We start from the raw sequence: 18,943 nt of genomic DNA on the forward strand, positions 1-18,943 counted from the left end.
TCCATATATATGTGTTAGCATACGGTATTTGTTTTTCTCTTTCTGACTTACTTCACTCTGTATGACAGACTCTAGGTCCATCCACCTCGCTACAAATAACTCAATTTCATTTCTTTTTATGGCTGAGTAATATTCCACTGTATATATGTGCCACACTGGTGAAGGAATTCTGAATAAACCACTGTGAAGAGTTTTCTTTTCTGAATTGTCCTTATCTGACTAAAAGCAGAGCCTCCCAAAAGAATTCAACTGTCATAAATGCCCTCCAGGAAACCAGGAAAGATTGACTCCTATCATTGGAGATAGCACCAGACAAGAAACCACCTAAATAGACATTGTCTCTAAACTAGCATATCTCCTACCTATCTTCATAAAGGCTCATTACCTTCCCCCAAAGTCATTTGTTTTTCCCAAAAGTACCCTTTTCCCCCTTTTCTTCCCTATCATGATGGTATATAAGCCCCAAATTCTAATCACCTCCTTGAGTCACAATTTTCTGTGAATTCCCATGCACATAACAAGAATAAAAAATCTTTTTTTTAATCGTACTGTCTTTTTTCAGTTAAATTCTCAGCCCTCCCCACCCAGAGATAGAACCTAAGAGGGTAGAGAAAAAGTTTTTCCTCCTCCCCAAAGAAATAGTTTGAAACCACCAAAATCAAAATAAAAAAACCATCAAAAATTATACTGTAGAAGAGTATTTAATGACATGGAAAAAAATCCACCATCTGTCAAGTTAAAAAATAAGGCTGCCAAACAAATGTAGAGTCAGATCTCATTTTTGTAAATATGTGTGTTTGTATACATGCATTGAAAATCTAAAAGATGTTCACTAAATTGTTAACAACTATTACCTTGAGGACTAGGAGCAATTTTAATTTTTCTTTTTATTCCATTTTGTAATATGCAAACCTGAAAACCTGTAATAAATTTATATTATCTTTATTTTGGGGGGGGGGGTGCGTGCTGCATGGCATGCAGGATCTTAGTTCCCTGACCAGGGATTGAACCTGAGCCCCTGCAATGGAAGGGCAGAGTCTTAACCACTGGACTGCCACGGAAGTCCCTATATTACTCACATATTACTTTCTATATTGAAAAACATTCAAATATTTCCTTTTTGAAAAAATTAGAATCTAAACATACCATTTGTAGAAGCCATATTATCTTTTAAATTTATCCTGAAAAAGTACAGATGAAATTAAAAATTTAGCTGTGAAAATATTCATTGTCATATTAGCAAAATAAAATTTTGAAGAAAAAAGTCCAATAATACAACATCGAAAAAACTAAATGATATCCATAAGGTGGATATTTTGTGATCGTAAACATCATTTCAGGAAAAAAGATATGACGGGCAAATACATGTACAATATACTATTGGGAAAAAACAAGTTACAAAACAATAAATTATAGTGTGACCCTATTTTATAGTTCAAAATTACACAAAATGCATTTATGCCTAGAAAATAACCTGGAAGAATTTAACAAAAGGGGGTGGGATTACAGATAGTTTCAATTTTTTTATTTTTATGTCTCTATAATTTTTTAATTATCCCACAATGAACCTGCATTACGAATGTAATTTTAGAAATAAGAGTTGGGGTTTTTGGTTTTATTGGGGCTTTCTATCTTGTTTAATGTAAATATAGATGGCTCTGATTGGGATTTAGGACCTTTCCTCATTTTTTGCTCTTATTTGAGACTACTTAGCACTTGGAGAAAAGTAGCATTTGTAAAGATTTTATAGTCATGACATGAGATAGACTAGACTAATAAATGTGTATGTTTTAACACAGAAGGCAGAGGCAATTTCTCAATCATCATATTGAGTTTCTTAATGAGTGTTCATTTATTCATCACTGAGGGGCAGATAATTCTCAGAGATTGGTTCTATTCTAATAATGCCTCTACAGAATCCTGTGCTCCTCACAACCATGGTAACAAAAATTCTTTGAGAATTCCTATTTGCAAACTTGGCAGGGTGCTGGTAAGCAATGGAAACACAGATACACATTCTAATGCAGTACATTATTTCACAGTAGCTGTAATCTTCATAAAAATCATTGTCTTCTCAAAAAATTAAAAATAGAAGTGTGATCCAGCAATTCCATTTCTGGGTATATATCCAAAGTAATTGAAAGCAGGAACTGCAACAGATATTTGTACATCCATGTTCATAGTAGCATTATTCACAGTAACCAAAAGGTAGAAGCAACCCAAGTGCCTACGCACTGATGAATGTATATGCATGTGTGTGATGAAAAATGTATTTCATACTGTGGGTCATGGTCAAAAATGTTTGAAACCCCTGTGTTAAACTGTATGTTCATTTATGGAAATTTGAAAAAATAGAATAAATTATAAATTAGTTAATTAATTTTTATTAATGTATGTCTAATAGCAATCAGCAAAGCCAGAAAACACAGTGGCATGCAAGCCTTAGAGTTCCTACTTTATTACAGCCCTTTTCAGAAGCATATTCTTTCTGAATTCACTTCAATACCTCCACAGTCTCCATAGGGTTTCCAACTTTCTTTCCTTTGTTTTAATCACATATAGACATACACTGGACCAAAGTACCCTTGGAATCTAAGTAGGAAAGGATATGTTTAGTCAACAAATAGTAGATTTCTTGACTATTTTAATCTACTTAAGTAAACAAAGATTGTTCTTGCCCCTCTAGCACTTTAAATTTTCATGCTTAGTTGTTGATGAGCCTATGAAAAACTTATCTTCTCAATTTCTTGACCTTTTTCAAGGGTTAAGAAGAGGCCCAGTGGGGACAGTGTTGGAGGTCAGCCCAGGCTGAAGCAGACAGCCAACTGACAGTGCATGGAACTATGGCCAACCATGTCAACAGATCTGATTTTCCAAGAGAAGCTAGAAATTTCTATTTTTATGTGCAATCTCCTGTTGTTAAACGTTGGCAATTAATTCAAAATAATTTTAAACACTTTGAAGGACAAATAAAATGTCTGCAAGCAGCCCAGTTTGTGACCTCTTCTTCCAGAAGTCCGCTAGATAAGACAACAATAACGATCCTTCAGAGCCTCCATAACTTCACCCCATTCTAACCTCCACCCCTTCCTCACCCCCAAATTAACTGTTTTCTGATCTGAGTTACTAACACAACTTATGTGTATCCCTGTTATAGTGCTCATTACATTTTATGATTGTTTTGTTGTTGCTGTTGCTGTTGTTTGTTTTCCTACGTATCCATCTACCTTGCTAAAGAAATTGTGATTTAATGTTAAACCCTGAGCTTGGCACTCAGGTGGAATTTGAGAAAATCAGTTTGAGTCCCAGCTCTGACATGAGACAACTTTGGGCAAGTCACTTGACCACTTTAGGCTCAATTTTCACATCTAAAATATGAATTGTTAATAATAATGGATAAAATGGTGCCTGCATTATTAGTTGTAGCAATAGAGATACAGTGAGATAGCTTCAGTCACACCTTCCCACAAGGCTGCAGGAAGAAACCTTGAGTGTAGATGGACTTTTTAAAATTAATAATTATGATAATAAGTGGAATACTGAGTGCTTATATATTCCAGGCACTTCCAAGGTGCTTTATATGGTTCCATAAACTTCAGAACAACTCCATGAGGTAAACACCATGATTATTTATATTTTACCCGTGAGGAAAATAGGGCTTAGGGTGGTTGGATAGCACTTCTACTAAGTGGCAGAACTGGAACCAAAATGTCCCACTGCAAAGCCCACGATCTTGAGCACACCCCTAACCCACAACAGTGCAAAGTCTCAGAATGGGGTCATTTCCTCAAACTGTGTGGTTCTGAAGGCAATAAGATGGACAGACACATACACCCTTGTGTCTTCTATATTCTTTTTGTGAAGAAAGATGCTCTCATTCGTTTATGAAAAAAATCCATAGGGAGTGGCTAGACTGGATGGATGGTTGCCTGTGGGGACAGGGAAATTATTTTAAGCAGATTTCTCTAAGGATACAATTTGAGAAGTTTCAACAAAGGGAAGGAGAGGGCTTAGCAAATGTGAACCAGGAGCTTGCTCCAGCCTCCCAGGCCCAATCTCACCCCAACTGTGGACAGCTGACTATAGATGCTGTGCTGCTAGCAGGTAGGAACTGGGGCCAGGGATGGCAGCCTCCCCGGGAAAGGTGGAGGCTGCTCAAACTTCAGATAAGCCTTTTATCTTGGTGATGGTAAATCTTGCCATTCATCATAAAAAGGTAAATATAGGAGCCCAATAGACAGCCATCAGCTAATGAGGGTTTACTTGACTAATGCAGTTCTTACTCGGTTCTCATTTGAAGCTTAATCCCTGGTGAGTAGTTGGTGTTTCCCACGTACATTTTAAAGGGTCTTAACACAAAGTGAGAGAGTGGCATGGACATATATACACCACCAAATGTAAAACAGATAGCTAGTGGGAAGCAGCCGCATGGCACAGGGAGATCAGCTCGGTGCTTTGTGACCACCTAGAGGGGTGGGATAGGAAGGGTGGGAGGGAGGGAGATGCAAGAGGGAAGAGATATGGGAACATATGTATATGTATAACTGGTTCACTTTGTTATAAAGCAGAAACCAACACACCATTGTAAAGCAATTATACTCCAATAAAGATGTTAAAAAAATGTTTTTTTTAAACTTAATCTCAAAAAAAAAAAAAAAAGGGTCTTAACAATGTCACTTCCAAAGGAGAGTGGGGGGTAGAAAGTAGGAGGTGGGGGGAATCATTCTAAATGCAGTTTTCCCCTCATTGCCATTATAAGTCCTTACCATTTATTTTTAAATAACTGCACAAGAAAAGGAAAAGAAACATCCTCAGAGACCTTTACAAATTCAGATAAACTTGTCTGGGACATTTGATTGTTTAGTTGGGGAAAGCTGTTTTCACAATTCAGAGTGATATGTGAATGCAATGGCATGCCTGCAGTAACCTGGGAAGGCTTTGGGCAGATGACCTAGCTGAGGAGGAGCCAGCACTAGTATCCAAGGTTTCTATTTTCTAAATATAAAAATAGTTTTGGGGGTAGAGGTGGTCCTGCAGTAACATTTTGACCAATGCTAAAGAGATAAAAACGACAGGAGCTGAATTCAACCAGATTGACCCAGATGAGAATAGAAGGTGGGGACTTCAAGGGGTGCCAGGGCCAAAAAGAGAGAATGTCCTCAGTCACAGGGCATGAGGTCAAAGGGACACCTAGGGTGTCTTATTGGCCAGTTTCAACGTCGAATGGAAAAAGTGTGGGTTGCTCCCAGCCACTGAGCACAACTGCCTTCCCTAGGGAGTAGTCAGATACTTGCCCAGCAGGCTATGAGATGACCCACCTTTTTTTTTTTTTCATTTTTTCCAGCAGGAGTGAACATAATAGTAGACTGACAGCTAGAAACAGCATAGGTGACTGGCATTATAGGAGCTGACCAGATTATTTTGTAGAGGACATCCAGCTCTGAACTGAGACTTCCTTGCTTCCCACTGGGTCAGTCTAACGTGGTGCTCATGCCCTGCAGTTTCCCATGGGTAAAAAATAAATGAAGAAAAGGGGAAAAAAAATATGGGTTTTGGGATCTAAGTGTTCCAACAATTAGGGGAGAGCATGGTGTCTGGGCTTACTTTATTCTCAAGACAATCCTACCAGAGATGTGCTATTCCTTCTGCCTATGGATAAAAAAACGAAGGCACAGATTGGTTAAGTAATATGCCCCAATATGCCAATATTTAAAAAAAAAAAAGTCTATGCGGCTCTATACTTCAAATGTTTAAACACTATGCTGTACTGTCCCTCAGTGAGATGACACATGGAAAGTACTTTGACAGTACCTGCCCTATAGAAAGAGTTCAATATAATTGGCTAGTATTATTATTCTCCTTTTCTATACAGGCATTTATATTCCAGTTAAAAATTATCAGTTAAGTTTATCAGTTAACTAAAAAGTATTTTGAATAACAGTTTACCAAAGTATATTCCCTAGGAACTTCTACTAGAGTTAGGTAGTATCGTGGTAGCCATTCTCCAGGATGGCCCCCAATGATCCTAGCCTCTTGGAGGTCACATCTCTCTCACACTGTATCAGGTTGATCTGCATGATCAATAGGCTATGGAGGATGATAGAATGTCACTCCTGAGGCTAGGTTATAAAAGACGTTATGGCTTTTGCGTTCCTCTCTCTTAGATCCCTCACTCTGGGATGGGTTTAGCTGCCATGGTATGAGTAGCCCTATAGAGAGACCTCCATGGCAGAGAACTGAGGCTTCCTGCCAAGAGCCATGTGAATGAACCACCTTGAAAGTGGATCCTCCCCGAGTCAAGCCTTCAGATTTCAGCAACCCTGGCCAACATCATGACTGCAACCTCGTGAGAGACCCTGAGCCACAGCCAACCAGCTAAGCCACTCCAGGTTTCTTGACCCTCAGGAGCTATGTGTTTATTGTTCAAAGGCACTACATTTGGGGTTACTGTTAAACAGCGATACATAACTAATACATGATCTCTTCCTGAAGCCTTCTACCGAACCCCAGCATTTTGTAACCCCTTGTACCATAGCACTTGCTATATTCTTACTTTCATGTTTTCACCTCAGTCTCCCCTTCTAAAAAATGAGCTCAAGAACAAGCACTGATACTGTCCCTGACTTTTAGATTCCCAGGATCTAGCATAATGCTGTAACTGGTATGAATTTCAATAAGTGTATGCCATTAGACTGTACTATCTCCACTTACTATATGTCCTATTTCTTAAAAATACAGTCTATATTTCTTATTTTTCATGAATTCAGGTTGTTCTTGCTGTCTAAACGATTAGGCCTGCTTCCTTTCAGCTAGTATTTGGTTATTAAAGTTCACACTAAATTTGTACTATCCAAGATCTTAAACATATCTTTTTTATTTTTACAATAAAAGGTATGTACTGTAGGCACCATTCCTATGCTTTCAAAGCCACTCTTCCATTAGCCCCAAATTTTTTTTTCCAAATAAGATCAAATACCTGGAGACAAAAGTAGTTCACCAATAGAAAAGGTAAAATAATTTCCTAGAAAATATTGCTTGAGTTGGCTGCACAATATCAGAGTGTTGAGATTAAATTGGAGGTTTTATTTTTTTAGCTCATATTTAATTCATGGAATATACCTTTATTGTTATTAAAGATATCAGTTAAATCTATAGTTCATTCTGCACTCTGGCCCTTTAGAGACCAAATTTGTCATTTTTTTCCTAAAATGTTATATAAAACTTGAGTGATCGGTGACACTTATTTTGTATTTGTAAAATAAGAAACACATTAAAGATATGAACTTCTTAAGTAAATGGAAAGCAGTCCACATCAATGCATCCCTCATCGTGGTCATTACCAAGGGGTCCACCACTTCTAGGAGGCTCTATCCTCAGGAAACAAAGGCCTAACTGTCATTTCAAAGTTGTTATCTATCTTCACTCCAAAATATTCTAAAATCCAACAAAGGAATGGATGCCATTCCTGCCAATAAGTCTCCAGATGCAACTGTTCTGAAGAGAAGTTTCTCAGCTCTGGGTGACCTGAGGGTCATCTATATGCAATGACACTTCACACATCCAAATTTGGGCGTGGGGGTGGATCTTGGCATTGACACACAATGTAACTCAACAATAACGAACTTGTAGAATCTCACACAGATAGTGTCCTCAGGTTATATCCCATTGTGTTCTACCCTGGAGAAAATACCTAAAATAAAAGATGAGCATTCATTGTGTTCATCCAAGCAATAAGTTCAAGAGTTGAGGGTGAGAATAGAAATCATCTATCCCACACACACAGCTTGGAAAATCAGGACTAGAACTAGCTAACTCTTCCCCTCCCCCAAACACACACACACACACACACACACACACACACACACACACACACACACATACCCCTTACTTTCAACAATACATTAACAGAACTTACTACTCCACTGTCCTCATTATCATACCTTTAACTAAGCCAGAAGACTCTTGCCCAGGTAAATCACTCGACTGTGCATTATAGGAACTTCCCAAAAAGAAGTTTCACCTCTTCAACAGGAAGCATCAATAGTCAGTTAATACCCTAAGGATCTTCAAATTCCTCACCTCAAAATCCTTTTCTTGCTGCTTCCAATCCTAAATTATTGTATTATTATCCTTATCCAATCAAGCACCCCCACTGAGGAATATTACTCCATAAAAAAGAATGAAATAATGCTATTTGCAGCAACAGGATGGACCTAGAGATTATCACACTAAGTGAAGTAAGCCAGACAAAGACAAATATATGATATCACTTATATGTGGAATCTAAAAAAAAAAGATACAAATGAACTTATATATAAAACAGAAATACTGAATCACTTTGCTATACACCTGAGACTAACACAACATTGTAAATCAACTATACTTCAATTTTTTTAAAAAAGCCCCCTCATTGAAAGAGTACCTTAAACCAAACTTCCAATTCTCAATAAAATCTGACCTTGCTCTTTCCCCTCAGAGACATCACCCAGGCTCCGCCTAGCTGGTTATCTGCCTTGTCACAGCAAACAATAAACATACCTTTGTCTTATCAACAGGTGTGTTGGTGATATTTGGAGAGCCAGCCCTTGACAAGTGCTTAGTATGGGTATCTGCCATTATTTGCCCTGCTAAGGTGAGAAAACCAAAACTCAAAGAAGTGGTTCACTCAAAGACACACAGGAAGTGGAAGAACTGGGACCAGAATCCATGTCTGCCTACTCCCAAGTCTTTGTTTTTCCTTTATACAAATGGTTCTCAAAGCATGGTCCCCAGACCAGCAGCATCAGTATCAACTGGGAAATTGTTAGAAATACAAATTCTTGGGCCCTCCCCAGACTTACTGAATCTGAAATTCTGGTGTGGGGCCTGGGAATCTCTGTTTTTAGATGCTCTCCAGGGGATCCTGATGCAGGCTAAAGTTTGGGAAACCCAGTCTACACCACGCTGCCTCCTGTAGAGTATTGGAACTTGAGATCACTTTTGAGGGCTAGAGAAACTGGGTTGTATAGTGGTTAGAGGCTCTGAGAAGTTAAGAATTCCAGTGCCTGCCACTAACTGCCTTGCTAAGAAACAACTTGTTTAGACCCAGCATATCCCATTGGCTTGTCAATAGACAGGCCAGTGGTTGCTCTCTTCCCTCTTAACCATTCGTAGGGTAGGGAAAGAACAGCTTTGCTCTAGTCTTTGGTCAAAGGAAGACTGAATTTTCTCTTTGGCCATCCTTAATCCTACTGCTAGTTTCTCAGATACCGTGATTCTCAATGCATTTCTGTTCAATGTTTTGCCACCTTTGCCTAGCAGCTCATTCTGTGCCTACCTGTAACCCTTCTTATCTTTCAACTCCTTCCTCTTTGGGAGGAAACACTTCTGTGGCAATATGATCAGCTAATGTGCTGCCCTGGTTGGTACATTGTTCAACAAAAAAATTCTTATAATTCTGAAACCAAACTTTTTTTTCCTCTTTTTTGCTCCAAGGATCAGTTCAGTAGCTACAGTAATGCTCTCATCACCCACTGCTTCTCTGAAATGTTTAAGATCTCAGCTTTCCCCTAAATCAAGCTGTTGTCAAGAGGTTCAGGGCTGGTACAAGAAACAGACAGAACAATAGATTGATATTTATAGAGACTAAAAAGAAGTTAAGGAATCTTTTTTTTTTTTTTTTTTTTTGGATTGCGGGCCTCCCTCTGTGTTGGCCTCTCAGGAAACAGTGAGAGAGAACTTGTTTTGAATCTGAATTCTGAGAGACAGTAGACGTAGAGCCTGTATTAATGCTCTCATATGAGAAATTGCCCACGGAGCACAGGCTCCGGACGTGCAGGCTCAGCGGCCATGGCTCACGGGCCCAGCCGCTCCGCGGCATGTGGGATCCTCCCAGACCGGGGCGCGAACCCGGTTCCCCTGCATCGGCAGGCGGACGCGCAACCACTGCGCCACCAGGGAAACCCGGAAGTTAAGGAATCTTTGATGGTTCAGGATGGGAGCATGAAAGGCCTTTGACACTGGACGAAGGATTATACAGTCCTGAACTTGTGGCCAATAGCTGTACAACAAGGGGAAAGAGAAGAAGTAGCAGAGAAGAGAGGAAGAAGCTAAGCTGGTGCTCACTTGCAGACAGGGATCAAAAGCACACTACTTTTTAAAACCTATTGTTCTTTTTAAACAAAAATAACTTGAGATTGTTCAGTTTCTGCAGTCTGTTCATCCCAACAGAGCATCAGGAACGTGGAGTGTTTTAGTTACTTTCAAAGCTGAGGGTGGGGACCTCCCAGTGGGGGAACATGATGTATGTTGACTGCAGTTGCTAGGAGGAGAGCTGCAGAGAGCGCCTCAGATCTCATTCATCTCTGTTCTTGCCTCTTGATAGGTTTCCGGGGATTTGTTGGTTTATTAGTTTTCATACTTGATTTGGAATTTTGGTTTTTATTGACCTGCACTAAACCAGTTAGTACCAGAAAGGGTCCCACATTAAGCATCAGCAAGCCTGGCCTGATTTATCAAAGAGGAGTGTGTGTGGTGTTTAAGCATGGACATGAGACTCAGGCAGAATCTTCCCCAGCTTGCCATGTCTCTAGACTCTGGTGGGCTGCCTTGAGGAATAAATGAGAAAATGCATGTAATTACCTGACTGTGAGCTATTATCATTCAATTCACGCAAACTGGGAGTTTAGCAGGTGCTTGTCCCTGTGCAGGTGAGTCCTGCGGGGTCACAGAGGGTCTGTCTTTGGGGAACAGGTCTGGTTTGTACCATCATCAGACACCAGTAAATTTAAACAAGCTCCTGAAGACCCTAAACTTCTAAATTTAATACGCTTCTCATCTGAAGAAACACACGTCTTCCAGGCACTTTGTGGGGAGCAAGTGAATAAGATCATCTGAAATTTTCAAACTGTTACACGAGGCTAACAAGATAGCATTATCATCCCATGCTCTTGGATTGGAAGAATTAATATTGTTAAAATGGCCATACTACCCAGAGCAATATACAGATTTAATCAAATTACCCACGACTGTTTGCACAGAACTAGAACAAATAATCCTAAAATTTATATGGAACCATAAAAGAGCCAGAATTTCCAAAGCAATCCTGAGGAAAAAGAACAAAGCAGGAGGCAGACTTCAGACAATACTACAAAGCTACAGTAATCAAAACACTGTGGTATTGGCACAAAAAACAGACATATGGATCAATGGAACAGAATAGAGAGCTCAGAAATAAACCCACACACCTATGGTCAATTAATCTTCGACAAAGGAAGCAAGAATATATGATGAAAAAAGACAGTCTCTTCAGCAAGTGGTGTTGGGAAAGTTGGACAGCCACATATAAATCAATGAAGTTAGAACACACCCTCATACAATACACAAAAATAAACTCAAAATGGCTTAAAGACTTAAACATAAGACATGACATCATAAAACTCCTAGAAGAGCTCATAGACAAAACATTCTCTGACATAAATTGTACCAATGTTTTCTTAGGTCAGTCTCCCAAGGCAACAGATATAAAAGCAAAAATAAACAAATGGGACCTAATCAAACTTACAAGCTTTTGTACAGCAAAGGAAATCCTAAACAAAACGAAAAGACAACCTATAAACTGGGAGAAAATATTTGCAAATGATGCAACAAACAAGGGCTTAATTTCCAAAATATACAAACAGCTCATAAAGAAGACATACAGATGGCCAATAGGCACATGAAAAGATGCTCAACATCGCTAATTATTAGAGAAATGCAAATCAAAACTACAATAAGGTACCACCTCACACTGGTCAGAATGGCCATCATTAAAAAGTCTACAAATAACAAATGTTGGAGAGGATGTGCAGAAAAGGGCACCCTCCTACATCGTTGGTGGGAATGTAAATTGGTACAGTCACTATGGAAAACAGTATGGAGGTTCCTGAAAAAACTAAAAATAGAGTTGCCGTATGATCCAACAATCCCACTCCTGGGCATATCTCTGGAGAAAACTATAATTCAAAAAGATACGTGTGCCCCTTGGGGCTTCCCTGGTGGCGCAGTGGTTGCGTGTCCGCCTGCCGATGCAGGGGAACCGGGTTCGCGCCCCGGTATGGGAGAATCCCACATGCCGTGGAGCAGCTGGGCCCGTGGGCCATGGCCGCTGAGCCTGCGCGTCCGGAGCCTGTGCTCCGCAATGGGAGAGGCCACAACAGAGGAAGGCCCGCATACCACAAAAAAAAAAAAAAAAAAAAAAAAAATACATGTGCCCCTATGTTCATAGCAGCACTATGTGCAATAGCCAAGACATGGAAACAACCTAAATGTCCGTCAAAAGATGAAGGGATAAAGAAGATGTAGTAGATATATACGATGGAATATTACTCAGCCATAAAAAAGAATGAAATAATGTCATTTGCAGCAACATGGATGGACCTAGAGTTTATCATACTAAGCAAAGTGAGTCAGACAGAGAAAGACAAATATCATATGATATCACTTACATGTGGAATCTAAAATATGACACAAATGAACTTATCTACAAAACAGAAATAGACTCACTGACATACAGAACAGACATGTGGTTGCCAAGGGGGAGGGGAGTGGGGGAGGCTTGGATTGGGAGTTTGGGACTAGTAGATGCAAACTATTATATATAGAATGGATAAGCAAAAAGGTCCTACTGTAGAGCACAGGGAACTATATTCAATACCCTGTGAGAAACCATTATGAAAAAGAATATGAAAAGGAATTTTATATATATATATATATATATATAAAACTGAATCACTTTGCTGTACAGCAGAAATTAACACAACATTGTAAATCAACTATATTTCAATAAAATAAAAATTTTTAAAAACATAGCATCATCATTTATTATAGAAGTAGAATACATACTTTTAAACTTCTGATTCTGATATTACTTGAACTTTGACCACTGTAGTATAATAGAAAGAACCCCTGAATTAGGAATTAGAAGACCTGAATTTAGATCCTGGTTCTGTCATTTATTAGCTGTGCAACTTTGGGCTAGTCACTTAACCTCCCTGGGCCTCAGTTTCCTTATCTAAGAACTGGCAAACATTATTTGCCCCACATGTCTTTGTAACAAAAAAATAAGATGTTGGGGAGAGAGGGAGGATAAAGCATGTTGTAAACTGTAAGCATCATCCACATGTGACTGCCATTAATAAAGAGAGATTAGAGATAGCTGCTCCAGAATGGGCTCCTTCTGCTTCTTGAATTCCTGCACCCTCCAGACCACAGAGAAACTGCAATCTAGATTCCTCCTGCCACCTTCAGGGAGCTGCCCTAAAGAGTCAAGTTTGGTTTGGGCATATTATAGGAATAGTAATTATAATAAAAGCCACCATTTATTGTGCACTTAACGTGTGCTTAAACCTGTACTAAGCACTTTTATATATATTAGTTCAAATAATCCTTATAACTTGAAAAGTAAGAATTACTCTTCCCAGTTTGCAGATAAGCTCAGAGAGATAATTGTCCAGAAGTCACACAGCTAATAACCTGAGATTTTGACCAACACCTGAGCCAACACACTTAATCAACGTTACTCTCACTGTTCTTTTCTTCTGTATGTTCCTTGGAAGAAGTCTGAAGTCAGTTTGGGCTGAAGATCCCAAATCCTGACTCCTAAATCTTCATATTAAGCTGGATGGAAAATGTCTAGCACACAATTTAAATGACAATCTGCTTTCCCACCCTCACTCTTCCAAAATAACTGCAGTTATAAAAAACTTGATGTAACTTAATCTCTGTTCCTCAACCCTAAGAGCTATAAAAAGTCTCAATCATAAATGACCTGAAACCCATTTTGGTTAGTTGTAAGGTTTTGTAAAACACTTGACATATAATACACACACACACACACACACACACACACACACACACACACACACACACAGGCTTTAAAGCTTTTTTTTTTCCACAAAAGCATCAGAGAAAAATTTTCCCAGGACCTGAGCTCAAGATATTCTTGATACCAGATGCCTCCACAAGCTGGGCTGCTGTCAATGGGACAGAGAAGCTGCCAAGAAGCCAGGCCATTTCCACTCCACATTTAGTCTGAGGCCAGAGTGTTGTCTTTCAGCTTTTAGAAAGACCTCCCAGGGTGAAGTGGACCCAGCAATGACAGTATGTGACCATCATGGCCTCAGGGTGGAGAAAAATGGTAATAGCCTTTGTAAATGACCAAGATCTTATCCGTAAAAGCTGGAAACCTCTTTTTCCAATGCAAAAACAGAAACAGTCCAAATTAATCTTTGCTTGGGAGGCAGGGAATCCTAATTCAATGGTCTAAGTCATGCTAATCAACTTCTGAGGAGGACAGCATCCTAGTGCTGTGGGCCTTGAACAGCAAGCTTGGTCCCACAAGTTTGGTCACAGTGTGATTATGCTTGTGTTATTCAAAGTGAGTCCCAAGGAATGTTATGATAAGCTTGGTAAGGACTCCACACCAGAGAGGCACACATATGTATGTGCTTCAGTGCAACAGTGTTGATACAGAACACTGAAAATGGAATATGTTGAGGGGATAAGAAAGAAGAGACTGTTTAACGTCTTTTGCTTTGGTCTAACAGATTTTACACTTATAGGTTTCTGTGGAATGATAGTGATGTATATCCTTGGCCTTCAGTATGGCATGGGGATGAAGAGAGTGAAAGGGAAATACCTAAAGTCCCTGAAGGCCCTTAGTCCATTTCCTCAACAACCATTTATTGGAAGACCACCATGCACCAGGTAAGGTGCCATGTGCTGCAGATACAAAGAGCAGGCATCACTGCTGCCCTCATGGAATTTGGTATGGAGTAGAGGAGTCAGTCAACAATCAAATAACCACACGAACATATGAAAAACTGAAGCTGCGACAAGTGCTAGGAAGGAGTGTTCATGGTGTTTTGAGAGGCAAAGTTAGGAGAGTCTGACCTAGTCAGAGAGGTCAGCAAGGGCTTCTCTGAGAAAGCAATGCTTTAGCTAAGATCTAAAGGATGAGTAGAGGTTAACTAGGCCAAGGAATGGGGGAGGGAGACAAAGTGTTGGTCAGTGGAACAGCAGATGCAAAGACCTAGTGTTGAAAGGGAGCCATCTTGGAGGGAAGTCAGAAGAGATCTGACCTAAAGAGTCACCAGAAAGGCCCACCAACCCCTAAACACCTCTGCCTCTGCTGTCTAAAATCTCACGATTATTAAGGCATGCTTTGGGTTAAGATTCTTTTTCCCTGAAGCATTCTTTTATGCTCAGAAGAATAATCCATTAAATCAAGTGAATGGTTTTATCTGGTCAATTTTCTTCCTTAATAGCACAGGTTATAGCCACAAGTCCTTGAGATTTGTACAGGGGTTAGAGTAGGTGGCATTAAAGAAAGAAAATATTCAATGACACTTATTAAAGATAGTAAAGGCAGACTATATTCAGGACCATCACGATAGGTATAGGGACCACTGGGATGGGATTTCGCAATGGGGAAGAGAGATTGGGCTCAATTCTGAATACAGCAGGGGCAACTGGGAATTTATAACCAAGAAGCGGGGGGGTTGGGGGGGCGGTCAATAGATGGACAATTACTAAGAGGATACATCAGGAGTAAGAGGGGTTCTGGCTAAACCCACTTAATAGGATTCTTGCTGAAGACAGGCCAGGGTGATCAGACCTCACTTAGGGGATGCTAGAAGATCAGGAACCTGATCAAATATCAAGGGTGATCAGATATCAAAGGTGTGGGGCTATGGTAAACCGACTTATCAGGGTTCCTGCTAAAACTAGATTTTACAAGGAAGTGCACAGATAAGCCTAAGAGAAGGTCCGGGAGCCTGACTAAAGTTCATCAAGTAAGCAATCTTTGCCAATACTCCTTTTGTTCAAAGAAAGAAGAGACATTCTTCTTTCCTCTGAATAATATAAGTCCATTTTCTTTTTCAGTCACCTTTTGTTCATTAAGGACCAGCTGACTCATCTTTTGGGACTTGGTAGTAGAAGGTATTTGTTGGATGGTGCTAGCAGTCAGGCATTTAATAAGGGGAGCTTTGTGAAAATAAAAGAAAATCAAAAATTAATAGTTAAAAAACTAATTTCTGAGGATAGCCAGTCAAGATTTTTAGGCCTGAGCTTGAAGCATCTTTATCAGATGGAGTGAAGACGGAAGTGGCCCTCTGATGAATTTCCCTGGTTGGCAGTTTGAATGCCTTGGGTGATGGCACCAGGTGTTCCAGTGAACTTTTTCTTTTCTTTTTTTTTTTTTGGCCTCGTGGCATTTGGGTTCCTAGTTCCCTGACTAGGGATCAAACCCACGCCTCCTGCAGTGGAAGCTGGAGTCGTAAACACTGGACTGCCAGGGAAGTCCCTTTTCTTTTTTTTTTCTAGTGAACTTTCTGAATGCTTCATACAGTAGGAGGCATGAAGGTTGCCCATACATGATCCGTTGTGGTCATTTTTTTTTAAGTTTATGTCAAGTCCTCCAGCTTCACCTCACAGGCTTTCAGGAGAAGGGCAGTTTTAGTTCCAAATCAGAAGGGAGAAAAATTGGAAACATTTGGAGAGTTATAGCTAGATATTGGAAGAAACTAGAATTCAGGATTTAGTAAGGACTAGCAAAATGTGCAAGACAGAACCCACAAGGGTTCTGCACTGTAGTTGTCCATTGAAACAAACAAAATTCTTCCTACAGTCACCCCCACCTCTATCAAAGATAATCAAAGTAAGACTAATTTATTTGCGAAGTACGTCTGGTCTCATTAAACTTGGCCTATTTATACAAGCGCAGCAAAAGCTTGCATAGGCCCTTTTTCTGAGTTGGCTTTGCTGGAATTTTTCAAAAGGAATACCAGATTGGGCTTTCAAAAGCTTCTCAAGGCTAAGAAGCCAAGCCAAGAATTCACTACCATATTTTGCCTGCAATGCCTACTAATTCAGGTGAATTCCTCTCTTCTCAGTGTCCCCAAAATATCCTGAGGTCCTCTGCCAAAAGTGATCTTCCTTACTCATCCGTAAAGCAGGAAAACCTGAAAGCCAGGTACACACTGGCTTTTCCACGGGGGCTTTTGTAAGCGTTGCCTCCTGAAAGTCAACCTTAGTTCCTTAATACTGTCTGATCATATCTGATTTGATGCACATCATTCTTAAATATGGCATTCCAGTCAAATCCTTAGAAATATAACCAATTTTTCCAATTGTGTCCTGTTACAAGGAGAACAGATTCTCATTGAACTTATGCAAATGACTATATTGTCATGAAAATAAGAATACTAAGAGTTACTTCTGGAGCGAGTAGGTAGGGAGAAAAAGATAAATGCTTCAATTCTATTTATAAAGACATAATTTACCAAATTTCTGTAAGTTTGGTAAATTATGTCTTTGTAAATAGAATTGAATTTAGCTTTAAAATTTAGCTTTAAATTTAAATAAATTTAGCTTTAAAAAAAGAGAAAAAGAGTTTCCTTAAATCTGGAAAACAAAACACTAAGGAGCCATCAACGTTTCAAACAAAAAAATCATAAAAAATTTATACTCATCCTCATCAGTTCATTCAGTCCCATGAATTAATTCTTGTTCTGCTTGATCTTGGGTTAGCAGTTTTATAAATTCATCAGCTTCTTCATTAGTTCTGGAAATTCTCACTCAGTCCAGTGGTGTGGTCTTAAAGTTATTCAAGTGATGCCATTATGGAGCCTTCTCACTTATGGCTGATTGTAAATGCTTTCAGAGTAGAATCAAAGTAAAACAGTAACTTCCTGGGAATGACAAAAAACTTAAAAACAGCCATGGTTAAAGTTCTTATGAGAGTTCATTTGATAAGGAAAATAGTTATTTCCGTGGTATATAACATTTTAACATAATAACTGGAAACAAAGGTATTGCAAATTTTTAAGAACTTCATAAAATTTCTGGAATATCTATAATCAAGCAACATGTATACACATATAACCTAAGAAGATTTATCATGACTTCTTTTTTTAATTAATTAATTGATTAATTAATTTATGGCTGTGTTGGGTCTTCGTTGCTGCGCACAGGCTTTCTTTAGCTGTGGCGAGCGGGGGCTACTCCTGGTTGCGGTGCGCGGGCTTCTCATTGCGGTGGCTTCTCTTGTCGCGGAGCACAGTCTCTAGGCGCGCGGGCTTCAGTAGTTGTGGCGCATGAGCTTAGTTGCTCCAAGGTATGCGGGATTTTCCCAGACCAGGGCTGGAACCCGTGTCCCTTTCATTGGCAGGTGGATTCTTAACCACTGCGCCACCAGGGAAGCCCAATCATCACTTCTTATTTGACAATGATTCCCATGTAACTTAATGCACCAAATAAACCTAATTAGCTTAATATCTTTCTTTTACAAGGTGAGAGACAAATCCTTTGAGATTTTCTAGGAGTGCTTCCGGGAAATCTCAGTTAGTTTGAAGTCAAAAAGACTCCATTTAGAATTTGATTTTGGAAAGTTGTCAAAAATGTCAGCAGGTTTGAACACTTGACGAAATAGGATCACAGGTCACTGTGAAACAATACTTAATTATCCATTTGACCAAAGTGACAATTAAAAGATTTCAAGGGCAAATACAGAAAGTTACATAGTTGTAAAAAAAAAAAAAAAACCACTTAGCTCTTTAAATATTGAGAAGACTTAGGCTTCTTAGGTAATCAAAGACCTGATGAAGACAATATGAAGCACAGGAAAGTATTTTAAGCACAAAATCTTGATTTCCCAGGCAGATTACTTAAAAGGTAAAGAAAAATCTTTTTTTTTTTTTTTTTTTTTTACAATTTCTTTTTAAGAGCAGACCAATAATCTAAGAAAACTTGGTCAGTGCAACACAGGGAGAAAATCAAGTTCTAGTTTTGCATCAATGCACCATTAATACTAAGGCTAAGGTTTATTTTTTTTTTTTAAAGTAAATAAATCCATCTAATCTTAGCCAGCTTGGGCCACACGAGGAGAAAAAAATTCATTTTCTAAGATTTCTTTTCCATAAAC

This window comes from Physeter macrocephalus, chromosome 6 (assembly GCF_002837175.3).
Source record: "Physeter macrocephalus isolate SW-GA chromosome 6, ASM283717v5, whole genome shotgun sequence".
Classification (NCBI taxonomy): domain Eukaryota; kingdom Metazoa; phylum Chordata; class Mammalia; order Artiodactyla; family Physeteridae; genus Physeter; species Physeter macrocephalus.